We start from the raw sequence: 13,657 nt of genomic DNA, 5'->3' as shown, positions 1-13,657 counted from the left end.
TGAGAAAGGTCAGGAATTGGCCCAGAACTACATGGGAGGACCTGGTCAATTACCTTAAGAGAGCTGGGACTACAGTCTCAAACATTACCATTTGTAACACTACACTGTCATGGATTAAAATCCTGCAGAGCATGCAAGGTCCACCTGCTCATGCCAGCACATGTCCAAGTCCGTTTGAAGTTCGCGAATGTCCAACTGGATGATCCAGAGAAGGTCATGTGGTTAGAGGAGTCCGAAATAGATCTTTTTGGTATCCACAGCCATATTTGGAGGAAGAAGAATGTTGAGTACAACCCCCAAGAACACAGTCCCAACCGTGAAGCATGGTGGGGGAAGCATACTTTGAGAGTGCTTTTCTGCAAAGGGGACTGGATGACTGCACCGTATTAAAGGGAGAATGGATGTGGAGTAATGTATCGCGAGATTTTGGCCAATAACCTCCTTCTGTCAGTAAGAGCATTGAAGATGGGTCGTAGCTGGGTCTTCCAGCTTGACAATGATCTGAAACACACAGTCAGGGCAACTAAGGTTAAGAAGCATTTCAAAGTCCTGGAGTGGCCTAGCCAGTCTCCAGATCTTAACCCAATAGAAAATCTTTGGAGAGAGCTGAAACTCAATGTTGCCCAACAACTGCCCCGAAACATGAAAGATCTGGAGATCTGTATGGATTAGTGGGCTAAAATCCCTGCTGCAGTGTCCTCAAACCTGGTCAAGACCTTCAGGAAACGTTTGACCTCTGTAATTGTAAACAAAGGTTTCTGTACCAAATATTTAAGTTTTAAGTTGTATCAAATACTTAATTTGCATTTTTATTATATGAAATATATAAAAATCATACGATATGATTGTTTGCTTTTTTTTTTTTCTGAGATTCTGTGTCTGAGGTGTATCTACGATAACAATTACAGACCCCTCCATTCTTTGTAGGTGGTAAAACTTGAAAAATCGGCAGTGTTTCAAATACTTATTTTCCCCACTGTGTGTGTTTTTGTTTTATCAAACTCTGAATTTTTTTCGTTATGCAGTGTACTTTATTTGATAACGGAAATTGTCATTCAAAACTGCAATAAAACCGTCATATAGCTATGTTACTGGAAAAATAATTAATAAAATTGTGGATCTTTAAAGGCAAGGAGGGAAAAATTTCTGCACCTTCAAGGTGTTAGCGAAATTCTTTCTGAAAGTATGTGTAATTTAATGAACTTCTGAATTTTTTTGTAGTTGTTCATTTTTACAGGCAAGAGTTGTTCAAACTGCATCACAAAGTTTTATCATCTATTAAGCCATTTTTCTTACATTTTACCGTAAATAAGGTTTTTGTTTTTCCTTCTGTAGGTATATGGATCAGGATCACAGACTAGGGCGTTTCAATATGTCAGGTTAGTGTGTAATAGTGTGTGTGTGTGTGTATATATATATATAATCTGAGAGAGAGAGAGAATACATACATCTGTATTATACAAAATTTCATTTCTGCCACCATAGTTGGGTCATTTCACTTAGTAAAGAATTAGCAAAATTCTGCTGACAGGTTTTACAGGCATTGTCATGTTGGCGCTGTTACAGATTAAAATGATACTTGCAGTGAAGAATTAAATTTTGTGGTTCTTGATTTTAAATATCGCGCCGGTGCATTCAATATAGTGGTCTTCAAAAATGAAACCAACAAAATGCCGTCCACTGTGTACCGAGGACCAATGCGGGAGCGTGCACAAGAGGCAGTCATCACCACTGCACATAGGAGCGCAGCGCACACAGGATTGCTCCCAACATATTTGGTATTACTAGTATTAAAATAAATTCAACCCCACTGTGCCACCAATGTATCAAAATAAAATATAAATATTAATTTTCTGTCTGCCTACCTAGTGGGATACAGCATATATATACATAGTGATACAGAACTTATCAGACTGTAAACAGCATGGTAAAGGCAGTTGGTGAGGATATATAGCTAGGCATCTATTTATTAAATAGCAAATCTTTCTAGAGGTTGATGATGATGAAAAGCTTGATAGGCGATACATTGGTTGATATATCGTTAGATATTCACTAGGTTGATCTATCCATCCAATAAATGTATGGCTAGAAAATGTATTGATCAATATACAGCGGGTACGGAAAGTATTCAGACCCCTTTAAATTTTTCACTCTTTCATTGCAGCCATTTGGTAAATTCTAAAGTTCTTTTTCTTTTCTCATTAAGGTACATGCTGCACCCCATCTTGACTGAAAAAATCCAGAAATATAGAGATTTTTTAAAGAAAAACTGAAATATCAACTGGTCATAAGTATTCAGACCCTTTGCTCAGACACTCATATTTAAGTCACATGCTGTCCATTTCCTATTTCCTTGTGATCATCCTTGGGATGGTTCTACTCCTTCATTGGAGTCCAGCTGTGTTTAATTAATAGGACTTGATTTGGAAAGGTACACACCTGTCTGTCAGACCAAATGAGAATCATGAGCTCAAAGGAACTGCCCAAGGAGCTCAGAGACAGATCTGGCCAAGGTTACAAAAGAATTTCTACATTACACAAGGTTCCTAAGAGCACAGTGGCCTCCATAATCCTTAAATGGAAGAAGTTTGGGACCACCAAAAGTCTTCCTAGACCTGGCCGTCCAGCCAAACTGAGCAATCGTGGGAGAAGAGCCTTGGTGAGAGAGGTAAAGAAGAACCCCAAGATCACTGTGGCTGAGCTCCAGAGATGCAGTAGGGAGATAGGAGAAAGTTCCAAAAAGTCAACTATCACTGCAGCCCTCCACCATTTGGGCCTTTATGGCAGAGTGTCCCGACCGAAGCCTCTCCTCAATGCACCAGAGGAAGATAGTTTACTATCGAAACGCATTGTGGAAAGGGCTCATTAAATTTTATTTTTTAGCCCCAATCTGTCATCTCCAATGTTAATCTTTTTAGCGCTCCATAGACCGCTTTTTATTCAATCCACTATATCGCCTTAATGCAAGACATATGAAAACCTGCATAGAATTTGCTCAAAAACACACTCCCAGACTATGAGAAATAAGATTCTCTGGTCTGATGAGACTAAGATAGAACTTTTTGGTGATAATTCTAAGCGGTATGTGTGGAGAAAACCAGACACTGCTCATCCTCTGCCCAACAGTGAAACCTGGTGGTGGCAGCATCATGCTATGGGGGTGTTTTTCAGCTGCAGGGACAGGACGACTGGTTGCAATTGAAGGAAACATGAATGCGGCCAAATACAGAGTTATCCTGGATGAAAACCTCTTCCAGAGGGCTCTGGACCTCAGACTTGGGGAAAGGTTCACCTTCCAACAAGACAATGACCCTAAGCACACAGCTAAAATAACAAAGGAGTGGCTTCAGAGCAACTCTGTGACCATTCTTGACTGGCCCAGCCAGAGCCCTGACCTAAACCCAATTGCGCATCTCTGGAGAGACCGGAAAATGGCTGTTCACCAACGTTCACCATCCAACCTGACGGAACTGGGAAGGATCTGCAAGGAAGAATGGCAGAGGATCCCCAAATCCAGGTGTGAAAAACTTGAGTGTTGCTACTCAATACTGAGCAAAGGGTCTGAATACTTATGACCATGTGATATTTCAGTTTTTCTTTTTTAATTTGCAAAAATTTCTACATTTTGTTTTTTCAGCCAAGATGGGATGCAGAGTGTACTTTAATGAGAAAAAAATGAACTTTTTAGAATTTACCAAATGTCTGCAATGAAACAGTCAAAAATTTTAAAGGGGTCTGAATACTTTACGTACCCACTGTACCTACCAATGAATGTATCGCCTATCTACATCTTCACTAACTGCCTTTACCATGTTATTTACAGTCTGGTTCGTTCTAGATCCCCCCACTCTTGAGCACATATGCGATTTGCACTTAGTCGCATGCTGACTAGCTGCTCTCCCCATTTCTCTCAAAGCTCAGTGAAAATCAGACTAGTTGTTGCGTGACCGTAAGTATGAAAATCACATGAGTGAAGTGGCCATGAGATGACTGATGAAACCTGCCAGCGAGCAGAGCTGAATCCTGACGGTATATTAAATGCTATTTGGATTGGACTGGCATGCCACAGGGCTTCAGTTTATAATTAAAGGACTCGTCCGGTTTGTGATGAAAGTCTGCAGTCACTCTGTGACTTCAGGCTTCTGAAATATCACAGCGCATGCACTGCACACTTTTTTAAAATTCTCCCTTGCCGGTGGCAAGAGTGGACGGTCATGTAAGTGCAAGTATGTGATTTGTATACTTCTGGCCATATTCCGACTAGACGTGTCTGGCCTCGCTCAATTCATTTTCATCGAGTAAGGCCACACGTCTAGTCGGCATGTGACTGCATGTATGCAAATCGCTGGCATGAGAGAATCCTGACAGTGTGCAGAGCGCGTTGTGAGAATTCTGAAGTCTGCCGTCACATAGAATGACTGCAGACTCAATACAAACTTGGACAACCCCTTTAATGTTCCTAACATAAATAAAAATATGAGAATTAGTCAGTATTACAAAAAAACATTTATATCCAGGTACCGGAAAGATGATGTTGTCTCTGGGAGTCGTTCTCTTTATTTTCTTCATCTTGTCCAGACTCCACACGATGCCCTTAAAAATAGCAGTGTCATTATAATGCTCCTGAATAAAAAATATCTGCTCTAAGCTGAGCCCCTGAATAAATAATTGCCCCTTACTATATTCCCTGCACAAAATATATCTTTATACTGCCTCCGCACACATCCCCATACTGAGTCTGCATCCATGCCCCCTCAAATTTCTCCTGTTTCCCCCTCCCCATATTGTGTCCGCACCCATCCCTCGTTCCCCAAACTGTGTAATTTAATCCTATTACATCTTCCCCCATCCAAACTTTTGGGGGTTGGAGCAGATGTAAAAGGATTTAAGGACCCATTTTAGGGGTGGGGGCAGATGTAATATTTGGGCTGCAAACTGTCTTTAAATCCTGTTTCACTGCCCCCGTACAATTAAACACAGGGAGCCGGCGCTGCACCTTCAGTGAGCTGGCTGTCAGCTTGACAGCTGGCTCAGAGAAGAACAGACTCCCAATTCAGGGGAGAGTGGCAAAAATGCAACCGCCGAAGGAGACTCCTCGAACCGCAGCATTAGGAAGCCAGTCTGCGCCCCTCTGCAGGCTGCAAAGCGCCATTGCCATTTTGTTTTGTTTTGTTTATTTTTTTAAAGACCACTATACTGACTGCGCAGGTGCGATATTTAAATTAGGAGGCAGGTGACCTGCCATTTAAGGACAGAATGTTTTATACGCATGAAATTACCCTTGGGGAAGTAGTAAAACTGCTGTCATGTAGTCGTCCATATTCATGCGCTCTGTATATGCTCTCACCACCATCACTGATTGGCAGCTTTCTGCCTATGCACACTGGTGTGGACGGGATTATGTAGAGCTCTGCATTCTGAGAATCTGTAGATCTGCAGCAGATAAAACAGGGATTCTATCAAAATGACGTCATGCTGCATTCAGATGCAAAAACCTGGTGACAGATTCCATGTAAAGGAGGTTTTCAACTAATAAATGAGAAAATTGCTGAAAGGATAGTTAGTAAAGTGGGAAATTAATGTGCCAAGTCATCTATAGATAATACATGCTGTTCAGTTTCACTCCGCATGGCATTCCTTGGGAGTTGTGGCAGAGCGTAATGTTCAATCACTGCTGCCTTATAAATGATGTATCTATGGGTCCATTCATACTGGATGGCGTGAAGTGTGGGTATAAATATAGGTTTTATTGCCCTCTAGTGACCAATCTATGTATTTATATACAATATCTTAGTAACTACAATTTGTCCATATTGTAATCGCGTAACAAAGCCTGAAGCCTCTTTTTTTTCCCCCCAGAATTAATAGTCTTGCATTTAATAAGTACATACTGTCCCCTTTTGTACTGCAGCAGTAAGAATTAGGTACTTGGTTCCATCTTATCCTGTGAATAGATAACTTGCTAAGTGATCCGGCTCTCCTCTTTTGGGGTTCGACCGCTGGGAATACTACTTCTCCATTTATTGTTTTGGGACTCCTGGAGATGGCAGTGCTATAGACACTGTATAGGGCAGTGGTCCTCAACCTTTCTTATCTGGAGAGCCACATCCAGATGCACCTTGGGGTAGTGACATCTGCTCCTGCTCTCCCCCAAAGTAGCGTCACCCAAATCCCCAATTACTATTATAATGGCAGCCAAACTTTCCCATAGAAATTAAACGGAGGCCGTATGCTTGCATCCAGTGGTTGTCACCTTACCCCGATTCAGTATGCTCGCATCAAGCACTCCCACCACACTATCACATCCAGCTGAAAGAATCTCCTGTGACTGGCAGGATCTTCCTACCTCCAGATAAATTAAATATAGTAATCTCTAAAACCACAAGGCTGGTATATGTGCCTACAGATTTGTGCTACGGTGCAGGGCTAGTCACAGGTCTGGAGACCTGCTCTTTATAGCTTTTTACTGGACCTGGTGCTAATGCATCAAGCTGGCAGACAACCACGATCCACACATCATGGGCCTGCGAGTCACAGGTTGGGGATCTCTGGTATAGGGCATTCTGTAGCTCTCTGGATCGGTGGGAAAAAATTGATCCTCTAAATAGGTTGACCAGGCTTTTAAGAAAAAAAAAATTTGTTCCATTTTACCACATTTTTGCGTATTACTTGTTGCAGATTTGAGCAAAGAAACTTGACAATATATCATAGTACTGTGCTAGTGAGTGGGGTGTTATACATTCTGTAAAAAGCCCCATTCCTGTCTGAGAGTTCTTGTAAGGGCAGAGACAAACTGCCATATAACTGGTGCGATGATCACATCACAGTGCCCGGCTGGCCTGGCGCCTCTCCTGACCTGAGCATGACAGCCTGATGGATTTCTGTGCAGTTGTCAAGCTCAGGTCAGGAGAGCAGACAACCAGTACAAGGTTTATGATGCAATCCTCGCACGAGTTATATGGCCGACTGTCTCTGCCCTTACTTTTTGGATGAAAAAAAAATAATAATAATTTATGACCTTTTAAAAAACTTTACTGCATTGTATTACTGTAGGGAGGGTCCCTTTTTTCCATGATGTCACCAGATTTCAGGAGACTAGTACATTCCGCTCTGATGACCTAAAATGGACCCCAGAGTAAAACCTAAAGGGGTTGGGCACTACTGTACATGTTCCTCTCATGTGAGTGAACTGCCATAGATGAAACTTTACTAAATACCTGGATTCTCAAATCCTTCTGTAGCCTGAGCTGCTCTACTGCTCACATGCTGCCTGGCTGAGAATCCTCTGACTTGTGATGTCACCTCTGACTCTCCCTGTCATCTTGTCTTTGGATTCTGGTGACATCACAATGGTGTGACTTCCATGCTCACTCACTGATCACGTGTGTGTGTGTAGATAATATTTCCAAACCAGGGGAGGAGTCCTGAGGAGATAATTTGCATATTCCCACTGCATTTTGGGGTAAGTGAAGAGTCTCCGCGAGCTCAAAGAACACTGGATTTTGGCTGTTGGAGCTGAAAAGAGGACATCGGTAAACCAGGGGAGGAGTCCTGAGGAGATAATTTGCATATTCCCACTGCATTTTGGGGTAAGTGAAGAGTCTCCGCGAGCTCAAAGAACACTGGATTTTGGCTGTTGGAGCTGAAAAGAGGACATCGGTAAACCAGGGGAGGAGTCCTGAGGAGATAATTTGCATATTCCCACTGCATTTTGGGGTAAGTGAAGAGTCTCCGCGAGCTCAAAGAACACTGGATTTTGGCTGTTGGAGCTGAAAAGAGGACATCGGTAAACCAGGGGAGGAGTCCTGAGGAGATAATTTGCATATTCCCACTGCATTTTGGGGTAAGTGAAGAGTCTCCGCGAGCTCAAAGAACACTGGATTTTGGCTGTTGGAGCTGAAAAGAGGACATCGGTAAACCAGGGGAGGAGTCCTGAGGAGATAATTTGCATATTCCCACTGCATTTTGGGGTAAGTGAAGAGTCTCCGCGAGCTCAAAGAACACTGGATTTTGGCTGTTGGAGCTGAAAAGAGGACATCGGTAAACCAGGGGAGGAGTCCTGAGGAGATAATTTGCATATTCCCACTGCATTTTGGGGTAAGTGAAGAGTCTCCGCGAGCTCAAAGAACACTGGATTTTGGCTGTTGGAGCTGAAAAGAGGACATCGGTAAACCAGGGGAGGAGTCCTGAGGAGATAATTTGCATATTCCCACTGCATTTTGGGGTAAGTGAAGAGTCTCCGCGAGCTCAAAGAACACTGGATTTTGGCTGTTGGAGCTGAAAAGAGGACATCGGTAAACCAGGGGAGGAGTCCTGAGGAGATAATTTGCATATTCCCACTGCATTTTGGGGTAAGTGAAGAGTCTCCGCGAGCTCAAAGAACACTGGATTTTGGCTGTTGGAGCTGAAAAGAGGACATCGGTAAACCAGGGGAGGAGTCCTGAGGAGATAATTTGCATATTCCCACTGCATTTTGGGGTAAGTGAAGAGTCTCCGCGAGCTCAAAGAACACTGGATTTTGGCTGTTGGAGCTGAAAAGAGGACATCGGTAAACCAGGGGAGGAGTCCTGAGGAGATAATTTGCATATTCCCACTGCATTTTGGGGTAAGTGAAGAGTCTCCGCGAGCTCAAAGAACACTGGATTTTGGCTGTTGGAGCTGAAAAGAGGACATCGGTAAACCAGGGGAGGAGTCCTGAGGAGATAATTTGCATATTCCCACTGCATTTTGGGGTAAGTGAAGAGTCTCCGCGAGCTCAAAGAACACTGGATTTTGGCTGTTGGAGCTGAAAAGAGGACATCGGTAAACCAGGGGAGGAGTCCTGAGGAGATAATTTGCATATTCCCACTGCATTTTGGGGTAAGTGAAGAGTCTCCGCGAGCTCAAAGAACACTGGATTTTGGCTGTTGGAGCTGAAAAGAGGACATCGGTAAACCAGGGGAGGAGTCCTGAGGAGATAATTTGCATATTCCCACTGCATTTTGGGGTAAGTGAAGAGTCTCCGCGAGCTCAAAGAACACTGGATTTTGGCTGTTGGAGCTGAAAAGAGGACATCGGTAAACCAGGGGAGGAGTCCTGAGGAGATAATTTGCATATTCCCACTGCATTTTGGGGTAAGTGAAGAGTCTCCGCGAGCTCAAAGAACACTGGATTTTGGCTGTTGGAGCTGAAAAGAGGACATCGGTAAACCAGGGGAGGAGTCCTGAGGAGATAATTTGCATATTCCCACTGCATTTTGGGGTAAGTGAAGAGTCTCCGCGAGCTCAAAGAACACTGGATTTTGGCTGTTGGAGCTGAAAAGAGGACATCGGTAAACCAGGGGAGGAGTCCTGAGGAGATAATTTGCATATTCCCACTGCATTTTGGGGTAAGTGAAGAGTCTCCGCGAGCTCAAAGAACACTGGATTTTGGCTGTTGGAGCTGAAAAGAGGACATCGGTAAACCAGGGGAGGAGTCCTGAGGAGATAATTTGCATATTCCCACTGCATTTTGGGGTAAGTGAAGAGTCTCCGCGAGCTCAAAGAACACTGGATTTTGGCTGTTGGAGCTGAAAAGAGGACATCGGTAAACCAGGGGAGGAGTCCTGAGGAGATAATTTGCATATTCCCACTGCATTTTGGGGTAAGTGAAGAGTCTCCGCGAGCTCAAAGAACACTGGATTTTGGCTGTTGGAGCTGAAAAGAGGACATCGGTAAACCAGGGGAGGAGTCCTGAGGAGATAATTTGCATATTCCCACTGCATTTTGGGGTAAGTGAAGAGTCTCCGCGAGCTCAAAGAACACTGGATTTTGGCTGTTGGAGCTGAAAAGAGGACATCGGTAAACCAGGGGAGGAGTCCTGAGGAGATAATTTGCATATTCCCACTGCATTTTGGGGTAAGTGAAGAGTCTCCGCGAGCTCAAAGAACACTGGATTTTGGCTGTTGGAGCTGAAAAGAGGACATCGGTAAACCAGGGGAGGAGTCCTGAGGAGATAATTTGCATATTCCCACTGCATTTTGGGGTAAGTGAAGAGTCTCCGCGAGCTCAAAGAACACTGGATTTTGGCTGTTGGAGCTGAAAAGAGGACATCGGTAAACCAGGGGAGGAGTCCTGAGGAGATAATTTGCATATTCCCACTGCATTTTGGGGTAAGTGAAGAGTCTCCGCGAGCTCAAAGAACACTGGATTTTGGCTGTTGGAGCTGAAAAGAGGACATCGGTAAAGCAGGGGAGGAGTCCTGAGGAGATAATTTGCATATTCCCACTGCATTTTGGGGTAAGTGAAGAGTCTCCGCGAGCTCAAAGAACACTGGATTTTGGCTGTTGGAGCTGAAAAGAGGACATCGGTAAACCAGGGGAGGAGTCCTGAGGAGATAATTTGCATATTCCCACTGCATTTTGGGGTAAGTGAAGAGTCTCCGCGAGCTCAAAGAACACTGGATTTTGGCTGTTGGAGCTGAAAAGAGGACATCGGTAAACCAGGGGAGGAGTCCTGAGGAGATAATTTGCATATTCCCACTGCATTTTGGGGTAAGTGAAGAGTCTCCGCGAGCTCAAAGAACACTGGATTTTGGCTGTTGGAGCTGAAAAGAGGACATCGGTAAAGCAGGGGAGGAGTCCTGAGGAGATAATTTGCATATTCCCACTGCATTTTGGGGTAAGTGAAGAGTCTCCGCGAGCTCAAAGAACACTGGATTTTGGCTGTTGGAGCTGAAAAGAGGACATCGGTAAAGCAGGGGAGGAGTCCTGAGGAGATAATTTGCATATTCCCACTGCATTTTGGGGTAAGTGAAGAGTCTCCGCGAGCTCAAAGAACACTGGATTTTGGCTGTTGGAGCTGAAAAGAGGACATCGGTAAACCGCGCGCCTACCGGCGCGCGCATTTTGAAGCTTTTTTTTAAGCTTTTTTCACTGTTTTCAGAACATTAACAATAAGAACATGGAAGAGTCCAGGAGCCATTTGGTGAACTGCATATCCTGCTACATGTTCACAGACTTGCCACTGGAAAAGCCAAACTTCACATGCCAGAAATGCAAGCTTGTGTCCCTGTTGGAGGAAAAGTTGCGAAATCTAGAAGAGAGGTTAACTACCTTGAAAATCATTAAGGAAGGTGAAGAGTTCTTAGACAGAGCAGAATTATCTCTTCATGATTCAGAAAGAGAAGAAATTCGAACTGCACCTGAGGAAACAGAGGAATGGAAGCATGTGACCCACAGAAGCAGGAGGATCGAGAGGCAGTCAGCACCCATACTGCTCAGGAACCAGTACCAGGCTCTCACGCAGGAGAACCATGAAGAAATACAGCAAAATAAGACTTTGCCAGCAATGAATAACCTTGTAAGCCCTCAGAATCCTCCTGGATGGAGAAAGAAGAATGTTGTGAAGAAAAAACGGAGAGTGGTGGTCATGGGGGATTCCCTGTTAAGAGGAACAGAGGCCGCTATCTGCAGACCAGACATAACCTCAAGAGAAATGTGCTGTCTTCCAGGAGCAAAAATTAAAGATGTGTCTGACAGGATATCAAGACTCTTCAGACCTACAGATCACTACCCATTCCTGCTAATACATGTGGGGACAAATGACACCGCAAGAAAGGACCTGGAAACCATCTGCAGTGACTTTGAAGACTTAGGCAAGAAAGTGAAAGAATTGGGAGCGCAGGTGGTCTTCTCATCCATCCTCCCAGTGGATGGCCATGGAACAATGAGGTGGAATAAGATTCTACAGGTGAACAACTGGCTACGTCGATGGTGCCGTCAACAAGGATTTGGATTTCTGGATCACGGAATGAATTACCTATACGATGGACTACTTGCTAGAGATGGGGTGCACCTTACGAAGACTGGAAAACATGTATTTGGAAGTCGCCTTGCTACACTCATCAGAAGAGCTTTAAACTAGAACAATGTGGGAAGGGAAGCAAAAGGCCAGAAAAAGCCATACAGCTGACAAATACTATTGAGATCTCTGCTACTGGAAGTGGAAAGGAAGAACAAAGACAAAACAATTTAAATAATAAAAATATGGGAGGAAGAGAAACCAATCACAAACTAAAATGTTTTTATACAAATGCACAAAGCATGGGCAACAAACAAGGAGAATTGGAACTACTAATGCAGGAAAAGGAATATGATGTCATTGGAATCACTGAAACTTGGTGGGACGATACACATGATTGGAATAAAAGGCTAAAAGGATACAACTTATTTGCAAGAAACAGACTTGATAAACGAGGAGGAGGTGTTGCATTGTATGTTAGAAAAGCGTATATCTGCACAGAGATTGAAGCTTCAGAGACTGGGAGTTCTGTGGAAACTGTTTGGGTAAGAATACAAGGAGAGAACAACGGAAAGGACACCATTGTAGGCATTTACTACAGGCCACCTGGGCAAGCTGAAGATATGGATGAACTCTTTATGTATCAAATGACCAAGTTCTCCAAAAAATATGACGTAGTGGTCATGGGAGATTTCAACTATCCAGACATTTGTTGGGAATCTCTCTCAAGTAAAACTAACAGGTCAAGCAAATTCTTATCCTCTCTTGCTGACAACTTTATCTTCCAAAAGGTAGGGGAGAAAACAAGGGGATCTGCTACTTTGGATCTAATCCTTATAAACAGGGAGGAAATGGTTGAGGAGGTAAAGGTGGCTGGGACCCTAGGAGGCAGCGATCATGCTATTATAGAATTTTGGATAACTAGAGGAGGAAGACATGTGAAGACTCAAACTTCAAGGTTAGATTTTAGAAAGGCAGATTTTAAGAGACTCAGAAAGAGAATAGGAGGGATCCAATGGCTGGATGTCCTTAAGGACAAAAATGTCCAGGAAGGATGGGAAATTTTTAAAAATGAGATTCTCAAAGCACAATCGTTAACAATCCCGAAAAGTAGGAAGAATGGGAAGCATTTAAGGAAACCAGGATGGATGAACACAGAACTTAAGCACATGCTAAAAAGAAAGAAAGAAATGTTTATTAAATGGAAAGAGGGAGGCATATCTAAAGAAGATTATAATGCAGTCTGCAGATCCTGTAGGGCACGTATCAGGTTAGCTAAAGCTGACAATGAATTAAGGCTTGCAAGAGATGTCAAAAGCAATAAAAAAGGATTTTGGGGGTATGTCAAAAGTAAAAGAAAAGTCAAAGATGCTATAGGATTTTTACAGGATGAAAATGGAGAAATGGTAAGAGAGGATGTTGAGAAGGCCGAACTTTTTAATTCCTATTTTGCATCTGTTTTCTCTCAGAAACAAAATGTAACATCAACTGATCTTCACTGTCCTTTTAAAGGAATAGAGGAATCCAAGTTATCTGTAAACAGAAAGATTGTGAGGGAATATTTAGCTAACATAAATGAGTTCAAGTCTCCAGGTCCAGATGAATTACACCCCAGAGTACTGAAGGAGATCGTAGAAGAAATTTTAGAACCACTCTCCATAATCTTTGAAAATTCTTGGAGAACAGGAGAAGTCCCAGAAGACTGGAGAAGAGCAAATGTTGTTCCTATCTTCAAAAAGGGGAAGAAGGTGGACCCAGGGAACTATAGGCCGGTGAGTCTGACTTCTATACCAGGAAAGATCTTTGAACAAATTATTAAACAACATGTATGTAAGTACATGGATAAGAATGAAGTGATTAACCAGAGTCAGCATGGGTTTGTAACTAACAAGTCATGT

The 13,657-nt window shown here is 43.2% G+C and overlaps 1 pseudogene; it reads left to right on the top strand.

Moving 5' to 3' along the window:
- LOC141180627 (UDP-glucuronic acid decarboxylase 1-like) overlaps window positions 1–13,657 on the top strand; it is a 113,558-nt pseudogene that overhangs the window by 64,911 nt on the left and 34,990 nt on the right.

Source organism: Phyllobates terribilis, unplaced genomic scaffold (genome assembly GCF_046119375.1).
Source record: "Phyllobates terribilis strain yellow unplaced genomic scaffold, ASM4611937v1 Scaffold_34__1_contigs__length_13252353, whole genome shotgun sequence".
Classification (NCBI taxonomy): domain Eukaryota; kingdom Metazoa; phylum Chordata; class Amphibia; order Anura; family Dendrobatidae; genus Phyllobates; species Phyllobates terribilis.
The sequence above is the reverse complement of the archived record's forward strand: the minus strand, read 5'-3'. Positions and strand labels throughout refer to the sequence as shown.